The sequence below is a fragment of the Anomaloglossus baeobatrachus genome, chromosome 5 (assembly GCF_048569485.1).
Source record: "Anomaloglossus baeobatrachus isolate aAnoBae1 chromosome 5, aAnoBae1.hap1, whole genome shotgun sequence".
In the NCBI taxonomy this organism is placed as follows: domain Eukaryota; kingdom Metazoa; phylum Chordata; class Amphibia; order Anura; family Aromobatidae; genus Anomaloglossus; species Anomaloglossus baeobatrachus.
This window is the reverse complement of record NC_134357.1, coordinates 458077643-458092620: the sequence shown is the minus strand read 5'-3', so window position 1 is coordinate 458092620 and position 14978 is coordinate 458077643. Positions and strand designations below refer to the sequence as shown.

General features: G+C 48.4%; 1 long non-coding RNA gene across 1 annotated transcript in view; it reads left to right on the top strand.

Moving 5' to 3' along the window:
• The first annotated feature begins 613 nt into the window (after positions 1-613).
• Positions 614-14978, top strand: part of LOC142311824 (uncharacterized) — a 45707-nt gene continuing 31342 nt past the window's right edge. Inside the window, exon 1 of the long non-coding RNA XR_012754300.1 lies at positions 614-863. This is a non-coding gene — a long non-coding RNA (uncharacterized LOC142311824). The remainder of the gene's footprint in view (positions 864-14978) is intronic.

Below are 14978 nucleotides of genomic sequence, written 5' to 3'. Positions count from 1 at the left end.
GACAAGTAAGGACATGTAGATAGATAGGTAAGGACATGCACATAGACAGGTAAGGACAGGCACAGACAGGTAAGGACAGGCACAGACAGGTAAGGATAGGCACAGACAGGTAAGGATAGGAAAGGACAGGCAGATAGGTATGAACAGGTAAGGACAGGCAGACAGGTCAGGGCAGGCACATAGACAGTTAAGAACAGACACAGACAGGTATGGACAGGCAGATAGACAGGTCAGGGCAGGTAGATGCACAGGTTAGGTCAGTTAGACAAACAAGTACAGGTGTAGACAGATACATGTAAAGGCAAGTTTAGGACATGGTAGACAGATACACACATAGATACAGTTATAGACAAATACAGGGTAAGGTAGACAAACAGTACAGACAGATAGACAAATACGTGTGAGAGGGTGAGAGTGTATTATAATAAATAATAATAGTAATAAAAAGAATAATATTAGTAACCTTAATCCGCTGTGAACTGCTGCAAAACACTTATTTACTGTTCACTGTATGCATTGTTACTGACCATCCACAAGAGGCCGCTGTATTGCATCTGCATTCGACTGTTTGGTTACTATAGCAACATCTCAACGGACTTCTCCTGTGGACCTGGAGAGCTGAGGAGGCGGTGAGTGTGAGCTGAAGGGAAAGCGAGAGGTGTACGTAACGGAAAGGAGCCGCAGCAGAAACATTTAAGTGAATTGGGTGAAGATTCATGTTCGAGTTTAGCGAGGAGGTCCGTGACACGTGTGAGCAGCATCCTGTGCCGGAGATTACCATTCTGCACTTGCTGGCTATACTGGATCACCATGGGAGGATCTCCAAGTCTCTGGTTATAGCAGCTGTAAACCATTGTACCCAGGTACAGTAGACTGGGCCCAGGACCGCGTGCACACTACACTTTATGTTTTGGTACTAAAACACCTACAGTATCTGTTCTAGTTAGGCCAACTATATACACACAGTATTCTTGCCGACTCTGCTGTGTCAGTTGACAGTTACATTTAAACTCTTAAAGGGATAGTGCCACATATTTGCATTGACTGTTGCTCATTAAGATTTCCAGAACTGTGTTGCTGAGCTGTGTGGTTTCCCTTACCACTTTTACCATCTGCCTTCTCTGTGAGGCTTCAGCAATTAAGGATATTCAGAGGGTTTATGGGATTTGTTTATGTTTAGGTGGATAAGTTGTAAACTCCTGTGCTGCACCACTGGTAGGGCGTGCTCACACACACAATTACTCCTGCTTCCCAGAGGGATTACCAGGTATTAGGCGACTGTTCAGACAGTCCTTTGGTTAGGCAAAGGTTGGTGAGAATGTGACATAAATCACCATTTTGGGTGGCGCAGCACAGGGCTATCGGCCTTAAGCCCGCTACACACGCTTCAATATATCTCACAATCCGTCGTTGGGGTCAAGTTGTAAGTGACGCACATCCGGCATCGTTTGTGAGGTATCTGCGTGTGACATCTACTTGCGATCAGGATTGAACGCAAAACCGTTGATCGCAAACACATCGTATCATTCTCTAGAATTGAGCGTTTTGTTGCACGAACCTAGTGAATTGTACTGTGTGACATCCCTCATACGATTTTGGTGTCTGATGCTATGTGCGCAGGTGTGCGCTCTGCACCGCAGCTTAAAAAAGGTCCGCTTCAGAGCGCAGCTGAAAAGCTGCGTTCTGAAGCGCCTCACAATGTCTGTCATTCACTAATCTCTGTCAGTCCGTCACTATCTCTGTCCCTCACTCTCTGTTCATGTCAGTCTATCCCCCTCTCTCATATACTCACCGATCCCCGGCGCTGCACTGCATTCACACTGCTCCAGCGGCTTTTACTGTTTTGAAAAAGCCGGCCACCCATTAAACAATCTCGTATTCCCTGCTTTCCCCGCCCACCGGCGCCTATGATTGGTTACAGTGAGACACGCCCCCACGCTGAGTGACAGGTGTCTCACTGCACCCAATCACAGCAGCCGGTGGGCGTGTCTATACTGTGTAGTGAAATAAATAATTAAATAATTAAAAAAAACGGCGTGCGGTTCCCCCCAATTTTAATACCAGCCAGATAAAGCCATACGGCTGAAGGCTGGTATTCTCAGGATGGGGAGCTCCACGTTATGGGGAGCCCCCCAGCCTAACAATATCAGCCAACAGCCGCCCAGAATTGCCGCATACATTATATGCGACAGTTCTGGGACTGTACCCGGCTCTTCCCGATTTGCCCTGGTGCGTTGGCAAATCGGGGTAATAAGGAGTTATTGGCAGCCCATAGCTGCCAATAAGTCCTAGATTAATCATGTCAGGCGTCTATGAGACACCCTCCATGATTAATCTGTAAATTACAGTAAATAAACACACACAGCCGAAAAATCCTTTATTAGAAATAAAAAACACACACATATACCCTGGTTCACCACTTTAATCAGCCCAAAAAAGCCCTCCTTGTCCGGCGTACTCCAGGATGCTCCAGCGTCGCTTCCAGCGCTGCTGCATGGAGGTGACCGGAGCTGCAGAATACACCGCCGCTCCGGTCACCTCCACGCAGGTAATGAACACAGCCGCGCGATCAGCTGCTGTCACTGAGGTTACCCGCTGTCACTGGATCCAGCGGTGGCCGCGGGTAACCTCAGTGACAGCTCAGCTGATCGCGCTACTCACCTCAGTTGCTGCGTGGAGGTGATAGGAGCGGCTGTGAGTAGCGCGATCAGCTGAGCTGTCACTGAGGTTACCCGCGGCCACCGCTGGATCCAGTGACAGCGGGTAACCTCAGTGACAGCAGCTGATCGCGCGGCTGTGTTCATTACCTGCGTGGAGGTGACCGGAGCGGCGGTGTATTCTGCAGCTCCGGTCACCTCCATGCAGCAGCGCTGGAAGCGACGCTGGACCATCCTGGATTACTCCGGACATGGAGGGCTTTTTGGGGCTGATTAAAGTGGTGAACCAGGGTATATGTGTGTGTTTTTTATTTCTAATAAATGATTTTTTCGGGTGTGTGTGTTTATTTACTGTAATTTACAGATTAATCATGGAGGGTGTCTCATAGACGCCTGACATGATTAATCTAGGACTTATTGGCAGCTATGGGCTGCCAATAACTCCTTATTACCCCGATTTGCCAACGCACCAGGGAAAATCGGGAAGAGCCGGGTACAGTCCCAGAACTGTCGCATATAATGTATGCGGCAATTCTGGGCGGCTGTTGGCTGATATTGTTAGGCTGGGGGGCTCCCCATAACATGGAGCTCCCCATCCTGAGAATACCAGCCTTCAGCCGTATGGCTTTATCTGGCTGGTTTTAAAATTGGGGGGAACCGCACGCCGTTTTTTTTAATTATTTAATTATTTATTTCACTACACAGTATAGACACGCCCACCGGCTGCTGTGATTGGGTGCAGTGTGACACCTGTCACTCAGCGTGGGGGGCGTGTCTCACTGTAACCAATCACAGGCGCCGGTGGGCGTGGAAAGCAGGGAATACGAGATTGTTTAATGGGCGGCCGGCTTTTTCAAAACAGTAAAAGCCGCCAGAGCAGTGTGAACGCCGTGCAGTGCCGGGGATCGGGGATTGGTGAGTATGAGAGAGGGCTGCTAACTTCAGTCACTTAGGAGATTAGCGGTCACCGGTGAGTCCTTCACTGGTGACCGCTAATCAGGGCGCGACACAGACAGAGCCGCAGCATGACAATGAAGTCGGGTGAAGTTCACCCGAGTTCATTCTGACAGTGCGGCTCTTTCTGTGTCTGCTGTCATCTGCCATTCAGCTCTGCTACATGGCTGTCTGTGTCTGCTGTTAGCGGCCATGTAGCAGAGCTGAACGGCAGATGACATAGTAAAAACGCATCCCTACACAGTACACACGCTTGGCAAGTCAATAAGTAAAAAAAAAAAAAAGGTGCCCAATGCATACGTCACAGAACACATGATCTAAAGGATCGCACACAAAATTGACCAATTTAACATAGACTACTAATGCATGTGTGACAGCAAATGAACGACCAACGTGCAATCTCATAAGATCCCGTATGCAATCTGGGCGTGTCACATCGCAAATGCGATTGTACAACTAATTGCAACGTGTAAAGTGGGCTTTAGGCCTTGCATTTATATTCTTCTGTTTTCTGTATGCCTTTCTGTTGCTGTAAAGTAAACCAATCATTTATCAATCCAACTGCCTAGAGTCGCTTTCCTGGTGCGTGGTGTTGCTATATGCTGGGGGGCCCACCCTGTACATGACTTTGACTTACATTTTGGCATAGTCGGCAGGATACAGCAACTGCCATGGACCAGAACGCAGAGGCGCCATTAGTCCCGCTCTAGCTGCCAAATCTGCCGACGCCCCAGGTATTAGCTCAGGTAGGTAGGGTACATTCCCGTGGGGGAACTGTTGCAACATCTGCCAAAATTTAATGGCACATATATGACGTTGCAGGACTGGACTGAAAGGGTGCAGAGCGTAGTTAAAATGTGCAACCTGACCCCTGAGCTGTGTTCCGAGGTAGCGTTGAATGTCTTAGAGGGTGATGTTAGACGGATGGTAATGGTATGGCCTGAGTCTGAGAGGGACACCCTAGAAAAAGTATTCACTCTGCTGGAAGGAGCTCAGGGAGGACGAACCAAAGTAACAAAACTGCGAAGCTGTTTCTTTAACCGACCACAGTGGGGGGGTGAAGCCCTAATTCAATACTCCACTGCCCTGCAGGGGATGTTGAATGAAGTACAACAACGAGATCCAAGGGCCATGGGAGCCTTTCCGGGAGGTGGCCTGGCTTCTGCGTGATCAGTCCATTGCAGGGTTAGCCAACAAGTTTTTACAGGACATACTGCAAGAAATGACTCAGACAATGGCTGACCTCTCATTCTACAAGGTACCTGGCTGCTGTAGAGAGAGAAGAGGAACCCATGCCTATGGCTGTGGGAGTGGTAAACAGCACCCAAGTGACAGTGGGCCGATCAGGGTCTGAAGACTGAGATCTTGAAGGAGGTGGTCCAGGCCTTGCGGACAGAGTTGAGAGACTTTCGATTGGAAGTGTACCGAATGAAGGGAGAACTGATCCAGGCTCTGGAAACTACCCTGACCCCCGTGCTCCTCTGCTCATGATAACCTGGGATCAAGGGTCCATCAAAAGGGGCTCATCCATCATGCGAGGATCTAGAGGACCACTCTGCTGGGCTTGTCGACGGTATTGATACCTAGCCAGAGACTGTAATGCCAAGACTGAGTATGAGATGGCCCGGCTATCTAAGTTCAATTACCAGATTAAGTTACGATCCGGAAGAGAGAACGGTAATGTGGATGCACTATCTCAAGTACCAATGGGGCTCCCAGCTGATTTCACGAGGAACTAGAGGATACCGAGACTCCGGACCTCAGTCGACTGCCTTCCCTTCGGGACCTGGCACACTCAAGTGGGTGGCCAATGGGATGTCCATGATGCTTGAAAAAACTCCTGCTGACTGGGTGCGGACCCAGAATGAAAGCAATGAGTTGTGGCAGTTGAAGCACTGGATCCAGACAAAAACTTGGCCCCAGCCAGAAGAGAGGGAAAGTCTATCTCTGGATGGTCAGAAATTGTTACGCCAATGGGATAAGCTGAGTGTGGTACAAGACCTCCTATGTAGCAAAATCTACTTAAAATCAGAGCTGCAGTACCTTCAGCAGATTGTGATCCCAATGGTGGTGGGTCCCGTGGTCGCGCAAGAAGTCCACGAGAGAGGTGCTTACTTTGGTAGTGAAAAGACTTACTAGTGGTTACGTCGGTTTGTGTATTGCCCAGGGCTGGAAAACATGGTAAAAGTGGTAAAAGAAGTATGTCAAATTTGCCGAATCTGTGGGATGAGTAAGAGTGTCGATCAGCGAGCTCCTGTGTAAACCATTAAGACGTCAGCCCCACTGGAGTTGCTCATGATAGACTATGTACAAATAGGGTACTCCAGTTCAGTACACTCTTACTGCTTGGTGATGACTGATCATTTTACCATATATGCGGTAGCGGTACTGACTAGAGACCAGACCGTGGAGTCAGCCGCAGAAGCAGTATGTTGGCATTTCATTCAGATATTTGGGTGTCCACGGTGGATCCACTCTGACCAGGGAGCGTGTTTCTAGGGTGCCTTGATGAAGGAGCTTTACCATCTGTACAGGATTGAACAATCCCGTACAATGCCCTATCATCTGCAAGGCAATGGAGCGTGTGAATGTTTCAATCGCACACTTCTGCAGATGCTACGGCCTCTAGAAGATGGTCAAAAAGCACGCTGGCCGGAATACCGGCCTGAGCTCATGTGGGCATACAATAACTGAATACATAGCACAACAGGGTACTCGCCCCACATGCTAATGTTTGGGAGGGTAGGTAGAGAGATTGAGGATTTACACATGTCTGACCCTTTTGCTGACCCTGGCCGGACTACCACGGCATGGGTGCAGGAGCACTGACGCTGACTAAGAAGAACAGTGCATATGGTGGTAGGTGACCAGTTGAGACAGGTTGTACACCCTTACCTGGGAACAGTACAGGAGGACGTGTTTGTTCCGGGTGAAAGGGTACTGATTAGGACTAAGAGATGGTCTGGAAAACTAGGTGATCGGTTGGATGCAGTACTGTATGTGGTAAAGAGGAGGGTAGGTGTTACATCACCACCGGAGTCCGCTCCAGCGACTTCTACTCTGATGGCCAGGCGATGCCGTGTTCCTACCATGGATGGTGCTGGTGATAGGAGAGGAGTCGATGCCAGCGGCACCAGTGGGCGCAGGCTCTGATCATCCACTGGGCTGGGTTATCTTGGAATCTGCAGTACCACTGGATGACTATAGGTGGCGTGTTTCTTCCAGCTGAAGTTGCCATCATTCAGCTACAGCCAATGGGAAGACACCACACCCTTCTTAATTCCCCTCCTATCTGCTGACCTCTGCCAGAGATAGTTCTGATTTCCTGGCTCCTGGTCCGCCCTATTCTGTTTAGTGATTCCTGTGTGCTGACTTCTGCGTGTTTTCTGAATACCCTCCTGCCTGCTGTTTTTGTACCTCGCTGCCCAATCCAGATTTGACCTCTGCTACGTTTTTTGATTACGTCCTTGCCTGCCGATTCTGTCCCTGTTCTGCTATTCCTGGTTTGACCCTGCCTGACGACTACTCTCATCAGACTGCAGCCTTCTACAGGTAGTTATCTCCAGGGCCCTGTGTAATTCCAAATCCCTGTATAGGGGTTAAAGGGTTTCAGGGTTCTAGGGGTCCTAATGGTGAGCGGCTTCCCTCTGGTGAGTGGCCATCCCATCTGAGTCTGTGGATCCAGGCAGGCGTTACAGTAGGACCTAATATTCCTGTGTATGAGGTGGAACCAGTGAGAACCGGGGTGCCGACCACAAATCTCCATTGTAACATGCTTCAAATGTGTCAATTTGAGGATCCCGCACCTGCAGAGACGACACCTAACCCTAAAGTGGTTGGAGTTGAACTCCTTCCTGGTGGCTGCTGACTGGTGGGCTGTACCCACTCCTCCACAGGCTGAAAGCCCCATGACCATGGTCTTGCCTCCCAGAGAAAGTGTTTTACCACCCACGGTTCTCCAACAGATAATGTCCCAGAGCAGGTGGATGTTCAACCTCTGCGAAGGACCACTAGGTCTTCAGCGGGTGTTCCTTCACAGTGCGATGCACAGCATGAGTTCATTTTGGGAGGTGTGTCGGGGGTACCAACCTCAAGTGGGGTGGCATGTGAGAGGGTGACAGTGTATTTAGTGAGCTTTATCCACTGTGAAATGCTGCAAAACGCTTAATTACTGTTCATTGTATGCATTATTACTGACCAGCCACAAGAGGCCGCTGTTTTCCATATGCATTCGACTGTTTGGTTACTATAGCAACATCTCAACTTCTCCTGTGGACCTGAAAAGCTGAGGAGGTAGTGTATGTGAGCTGCAGGAAAAGCGAGAGGTGTGCGTAATGAAAAGGAGCCGCCTGTTACGTCACCTCCGGAGTCTGCTCCAGCGACTTCTGCTCTGATCGCCAGGCGACGCCGTGTTCCTGCTGTGGATGGTGCTGGTAATGGGAGAGAAGTCGATGCCAGCAGCACCAGTGGGCGCAGGCTCCGATCATCCACTGGGCTGGGTTAGCTTGGGATCTGCAGTACCGCTGGCTGACTGTGGGTGGCATGTGTCTTCCAGCTGAAGTTGCCAGCGTTCAGCTACAGCCAATGGGAAGACTCCACACCCTTCTTATTTCCCCTCCTGTCACATGATTACTGCCAGATATAGTTCTGATTTTCCTGGCTCCTGTTACGTCCTATTCTGTTGGTGATTCCTGTGTTGACTTCTGCGTGTTTTGACTACCCTTCTGCCTACTGTTTTTGTACCTTGCTGCCCGACCCGGATCTGACCTCTGCTACGTTTGCTGACTACGTCACTGCCTGCCTATTCTGTCCCTGTTCCGCAATTCCTGGTTTGACCCTGCCTGACTACTACTCTCATCGGACTGCAGCCTTCCACAGGTAGTGATCTCCATTTCCCTGTGTAATTCCAAATCCCTGTATAGGGGTTAAAGGGTTTCAGGGTTCTAGGGGTCCTAATGGTGAGTGGCTTCCCTCTGGTGAGTGGCCATCCCATCTGAGTCTGTGGATCCAGGCAGGCGTTACAGTAGGACCTAATATTCCTCTGTATGAGGTGGAACCAGTGAGAACCGGGGTGCCGACCACAAATCTCCATCATAACATGCTTCAAATGTGTCAATTTGAGGATCCCGCACCTGCAGAGACGACACCTAACCCTAAAGTGGTTGGAGTTGAACTCCTGGTGGCTGCTGACTGGTGGGCTGTACCCACACCTCCACAGGCTGAAAGCCCCATGACCATGGTCTTGCCTCCCAGAGAAAGTGTTTTACCACCAACGATTCTCCCAACAAATAATGTCCCAGAGCAGGTGGATGTTCAACCTCTGCGAAGGACCACTAGGTCTTCAGCGGGTGTTCCTTCACAGTGCGATGCACAGCATGAGTTCATTTTGGGAGGTGTGTCGGGGGTACCAACCTTAAGTGGGGTGGCATGTGAGAGGGTGACAGTGTATTTAGTGAGCTTTATCCACTGTGAAATGCTGCAAAACGCTTAATTACTGTTCATTGTATGCATTATTACTGACCAGCCACAAGAGGCCGCTGTTTTTCATATGCATTCGACTGTTTGGTTACTATAGCAACATCTCAACGGACTTCTCCTGTGGACCTGGAAAGCTGAGGAGTAGAGATGAGCGAACCGGTCGCGGTTCGGCTCGAGTTCGGTTCGCCGAACGGGGGTCCCGTTCGAGTTCGGTTCGTCGAACGTTCGACGAACCAAACTCGAACCTATAGGCTATAATGGGAGGCAATCACAAACACATAAAAATGCATTATAAATGTACACAAACAGTTAATAAACATTGCCATAACACTTACCGGTCCCCGCGATCCCTTCTGCAATCTGTCTCCTGCCGCTATTCCATCCGATGATCGCTGAATGCTCCCGGTGACCGGCACTGCAGCAGTGAAGCAGGACCTATCGTGACGTCAAAATAGCCATGTGACCAGTCACGTGGCTATTATCTCATTGGCTACAGACTGGTCACATGACTATGACGCGTCATGTAGGACCTGCGAGTGCATCTCTCCGGTACACGGTGCACATATGTGTATCGCCGTGTACCGGCGACATGCTCTAGCACACGGTCGACTCCCCATTCCGTTAGGGACCGGCTGACACAGCCGGTCATTAACGGAGGTTGCCATAGCAACGCAGTTAGCGGTGACGTCACCGCTAACCGCGGCTCCGAGAGCACCGTTGCTATGGTAACGCGTCTATCAGCGTTACCGCTAGCAGCACTGATCACTCACGGAGTGAAGGCTGCACGCTGCTTCCCGATTCTAGTGAGGATTGTAGTGAGGATGGAGGTTCCTCAGCCCCAAGTGATGAGCTGGGTAAACTCATCCTCACTACAATCGTCACTACTACTACACTAGTGAGGATTGTAGTGAGGATGGAGGTTCCCCAGCCCCAAGTGATGAGCTGGGTAAACTCATCCTCACTACAATCGTCACTACTACTACACTAGTGAGGATTGTAGTGAGGATGAGGTTCCTCAGCCCCAAGTGATGAGCTGGGTAAACTCATCCTCACTACAATCGTCACTACTACTACACTAGTGAGGATTGTAGTGAGGATGGAGGTTCCTCAGCCCCAAGTGATGAGCTGGGTAAACTCATCCTCACTACAATCGTCACTACTACTACACTAGTGAGGATTGTAGTGAGGATGGAGGTTCCTCAGCCCCAAGTGATGAGCTGGGTAAACTCATCCTCACTACAATCGTCACTACTACTACACTAGTGAGGATTGTAGTGAGGATGGAGGTTCCCCAGCCCCAAGTGAAGAGCTGGGTAAACTCATCCTCACTACAATCGTCACTACTACTACACTAGTGAGGATTGTAGTGAAGATGGAGGTTCCCCAGCCCCAAGTGATGAGCTGGGTAAACTCATCCTCACTACAATCGTCACTACTACTACACTAGTGAGGATTGTAGTGAGGATGAGGTTCCTCAGCCCCAAGTGATGAGCTGGGTAAACTCATCCTCACTACAATCGTCACTACTACTACACTAGAAAGAAAGAAGACAGAAGAGCAGGATCGTGGAGGGCTGACAGGGGGTAATAAAGATGGAGTCTCTAATGTGTCTGTGTATTTATTTCTATTAAAGTATTTTTTCTCTGTGTGGTGTTTTTTTTTAACCCTTTATTGGAGATTCTTAATGGCCGGGTCAAACGTGCCTGACATTAAGAATCTCTGGCTTAATACTGGCTAGTAAAACAAAGCCAGTATTAACTCATGATTACCCAACAAGCCACCCGGCTCCAGGGCTGTTGGAAGAGTTGGATACAGCGCCAGATGATGGCGCTTCTATGAGAGCGCCATTTTCTGGGACGGCTGCGGACTGAAATTCGCAGCAGAGGCGCCCAGAAACCTCGGGCTAACCTGTGCTGCGGATTCCAATCCCCAGCTGCCTAGTTGTACCCGGCTGGACACAAAAATGGGGCGAAGCCCACGTCATTTGTTTTTTAATTATTTCATGAAATAAGTGAAATAATTAAAAAAAATGGGCTTCCCTATATTTTTGGTTCCCAGCCGGGTACAAATAGGCAACTGGGGGTTGGAGGCAGCCCGTGGCTGCCTGCTGTACCTGGCTAGCATACAAAAATATAGCGAAGCCCACGTCATTTTTTTGGTGGGCAAAAAAATTCTGCATACAGTCCTGGATGGAGTATGCTGAGCCTTGTAGTTCTGCAGCTGCTGTCTGCTCTTCTTCATACAGACAGACAGCAGCTGCAGAACTACAAGGCTCAGCATACTCCATCCAGGACTGTATGCAGAAGTTTTTTGCCCCCTGAAAAAATTATGTGGGCTTCGCCATATTTTTGTATGCTAGCCAGGTACAGCAGGCAGGTACGGCTGCCCCCAACCCCCAGTTGCCTATTTGTACCCGGCTGGGAACCAAAAATAAAGGGAAGCCCTTTTTTTATTATTTCATGAATTTCATGAAATAATTAGAAAACAAATGACGTAGGCTTCGCCCCATTTTTGTGTCCAGCCAGGTACAACTAGGCAGCTGGGGATTGGAATCCGCAGCACAGGTTGGCCTGAGCTTTCTGGGCCCCACTGCTGCGAATTGCAGTCTGCAGCCGCCTCAGAAAATGGCATTTTCATAGAAGCGCCATCTTCTGGCGCTGTATCCAACTCTTCCAGCACCTGCCTGCTATACCTGGCTAGCATACAAAAATATGGCGAAGCTCACGTCCTTTTTTTGTAGTTTTTTGGAAAAAAAAATAAAAAATGCTTCCCTGGATTTTCCATTGCCAGTGAAGGTAACACCAAGCAGTGGGGGTTAGCAGCCAGTAGCTGCTTGGATTACCCTTACCTAGCAATACAAAAAATGCAGCGGGAGGCCATATATATTTTTTTTAATTATTTATTTAAATAACTAAAAACAGAATGGGCTTCCCTGTATTTTGATTGCTGGACATCACAGTGCTGTAAAAATAAATCTTTAAAAAAATGACGTAGCGGTCTGCGGTATTTTTGATTCTCAGCACAGATAAAGCAGACAGCTATGGGTTGCAACCCCAGTCTGCCTGCCGTTACCTTGGTTGGCAATCAAAATACAGGGAAGCCCATTAATGTTTTCTATTTAAAACATAGTTAAAAAAAAAATGACGTTGGGTCCCCCCATTTTTGATAGCCAGCTAGGGTAAAGCAGACGGCTGTAGCCTGAAAACCACAGCTGGCAGCTTTACCGTGGTTGGGGATCCAATGTAGAGGTCCCCTCAGGCTCTTTTTTATAATTATTTTATAAATATTAATAATTACACAATAAAAGTAGGGTCCCCCCCAAATTGGATCACCAGCCAAGGTAAAGCGGACAGCTGTGGTCTGGTATTCTCAGGGTGGGAAGGTCCATAGTTATTGGGCCTTCACAGCCTAAAAATAGCAGGCCGCAGGCACCCCAGACGTGGCGCATCCACTAGATGCGCCAATCCTGGCGCTTCACCCCAGCTCATCCTGTGCCCTGGTGCAGTGGCAAACGGGGTAATAAATCGGGTTGATACTAGCTGTAAAGTCACCTGAGATCAAGCCCAGCAGTTTGTGATGTCATGGCGTCTATTAGATACCCAACATCATAAACTGTCAGTACTAACAAAAAAAAAAAATCGACAAAAGAAATTTATTTGAAAAAACAGTCCCCAAAACATTTCCTATTTCACCAATTTATTGTAAGAAAAAAAATAAAGGGGTCCCACGACGACACTGGACCGTCTAGAATATGGGGGGGAGACACTCAGGGAACGTATCCCCCATTTTCTAGGAGTGCGGACCCTTCATGTGAGGAGTGTGGGTGCAATGAATCTGCACTCACTCTCCCCGGGTCCACAGCAGCAGAGTCCATGTCGTAATGGTTGCTACCAAAGCTGCAATGCCCTGCTCATGAGGTAAGGGCATGCCTAATCAGGAGAACTACTGTAGAGGAAGCTCTGCTCACTAGTATATAGGTGCTCAGAGGTAATAATAGATAAAATTAGTGAGTAGCCTCGGCACTCTAAATCTCCCAGACTAAGTCAGTAAGTCACAACGGATAGTAATGCAAAATCACTCTTTATTGGTCCGTATTAAGAAAAAAAAATTTTTCATAAGCATATATGTTTTTGTCCAAAACAAGTTACAAATGACGTTTCGGCCTGAGCCTTCGTCAGATTGGACTTATCTGCATGTAATCATGAAAAATGACAATAATCAGTATCACATAAGAGTGAGAGAACAATAACATAAACTCGAACAATGTAGAGGTACAATTGGGATGCAGCAAAAAAATTGCAACACAGCAAGAAATGAAACACATGATACAAATGTCATAATACAGTACAAGGACAATATAGTAATGACAAATATGGGGTCAGAGTAGGCTTAGACAGCTCTGGTACGAAAGAGATGTCAATCATAAAGTAACATGTGCAGTAGGTGTAGAGCTACAGTATGCATGGCAGAGCTAATGGGTAGACCGACCATAGAAAAAGAACGGAGAAAAAGTGGAGAAAAAGTGGATAAAAAGTGAAGAAAAAGTGAGAAAAAGTGGAGAAAAAGTGGAGAAAAAGTGGAGAAAAAAATGGAGAAAAAGTGGAGAAAAAGTGGAGAAGTGAAGAAGTGGAGAAAAAGTGGAGAAAAAGTGGAGCACCCTTTGGTGCCTTTCATGTGGCACTAAGGGGTGCTTAGCTTTGTAGTTAGCCAAAAAGATGAAAAAAAAATGACGTAGGGTTCCCCCTAGTTTTGTAGCCAGCTAGGGTAAAGCAGACGGCTGCAGCCTGCAGGCCACAGCTGGCAACCTCACCTTGGCTGGTAATCCAAAACTGAGGGCACCCCACGCTGTTATTTTAAATTAAATAAATAATTAAAAAAAAAACACGTAGGGGTCCCCCAAAATTGGATTACCAGCCAAGGTAAAGCAGACAGCTGAGGCCTGATATTCTCAGACTAGGGAGGTCCATGGTTATTGGACTCTCCCTAGCCTAAAAATAGCAGGCCGCAGCCGCCCCAGAAGTGGCGCATCCATTAGATGCGCCAATCCTGGTGCTTCGCCCCAGCTCATCCCGCGCCCTGGTGCGGTGGCAAACGGGGTAATATATGGGGTTAATACCAGATGTGTAATGTCACCTGGCATTAAGCCCTGGGGTTGGTGAGGTCAGGCGTCTATCAGATACCCGACATCACCAACCCAGTCAGTAATAAAAAAAAATAGACGACAAACACATTTTTATTTGAAAAAACACTCCCCAAAACATTCCCTCTTTAACCAATTTATTAGAATGAAAAACAAATCCAGGTCTGGTGTAATCCAAGGGGTTGCCATGACGATCCACACTGTCCCAGTCAATGAAGAGCAGGATGTTCCCCATTGGCTGGGAGAGCAGTGCAGTGACCTGAGCTAACATCAATGGGTCAGCCCAGGTCACTGCAGGGCATGACAAGTGCTGCTGTCAGCGAGGTACATTACCTGCGCTGATCTCCAGCACACTGACAGCCCCTGTCACTGAGTTCAATGACCGCCGCCTTCACAGCCAAGAATCGCGAGAGGCCCGTGACGTCACTGCTAGTCAGTCTCGGGTCGGAAGCGAGAGAAGGTGATGTGACAAGCGGCGGCCATGGAGGACAGTGACAGCGCTGAGGTCGGGATGGCGGGACTTCATCACCGCAGGCAGGGCCGGCTCCAGATTTTTGTGGGCCCCGGGCGGAAGAGTCCCAGTGGGTCCCATACACACGCAGACACACACACATACACAGATACATACACGTACATATACATATTTAAAGACAAACTCACAAAAATACATATAAACAGACAAATCTATACAGTCATATACACTGACATACATAGATACACATCATACATGCATACATACAGAGACACAC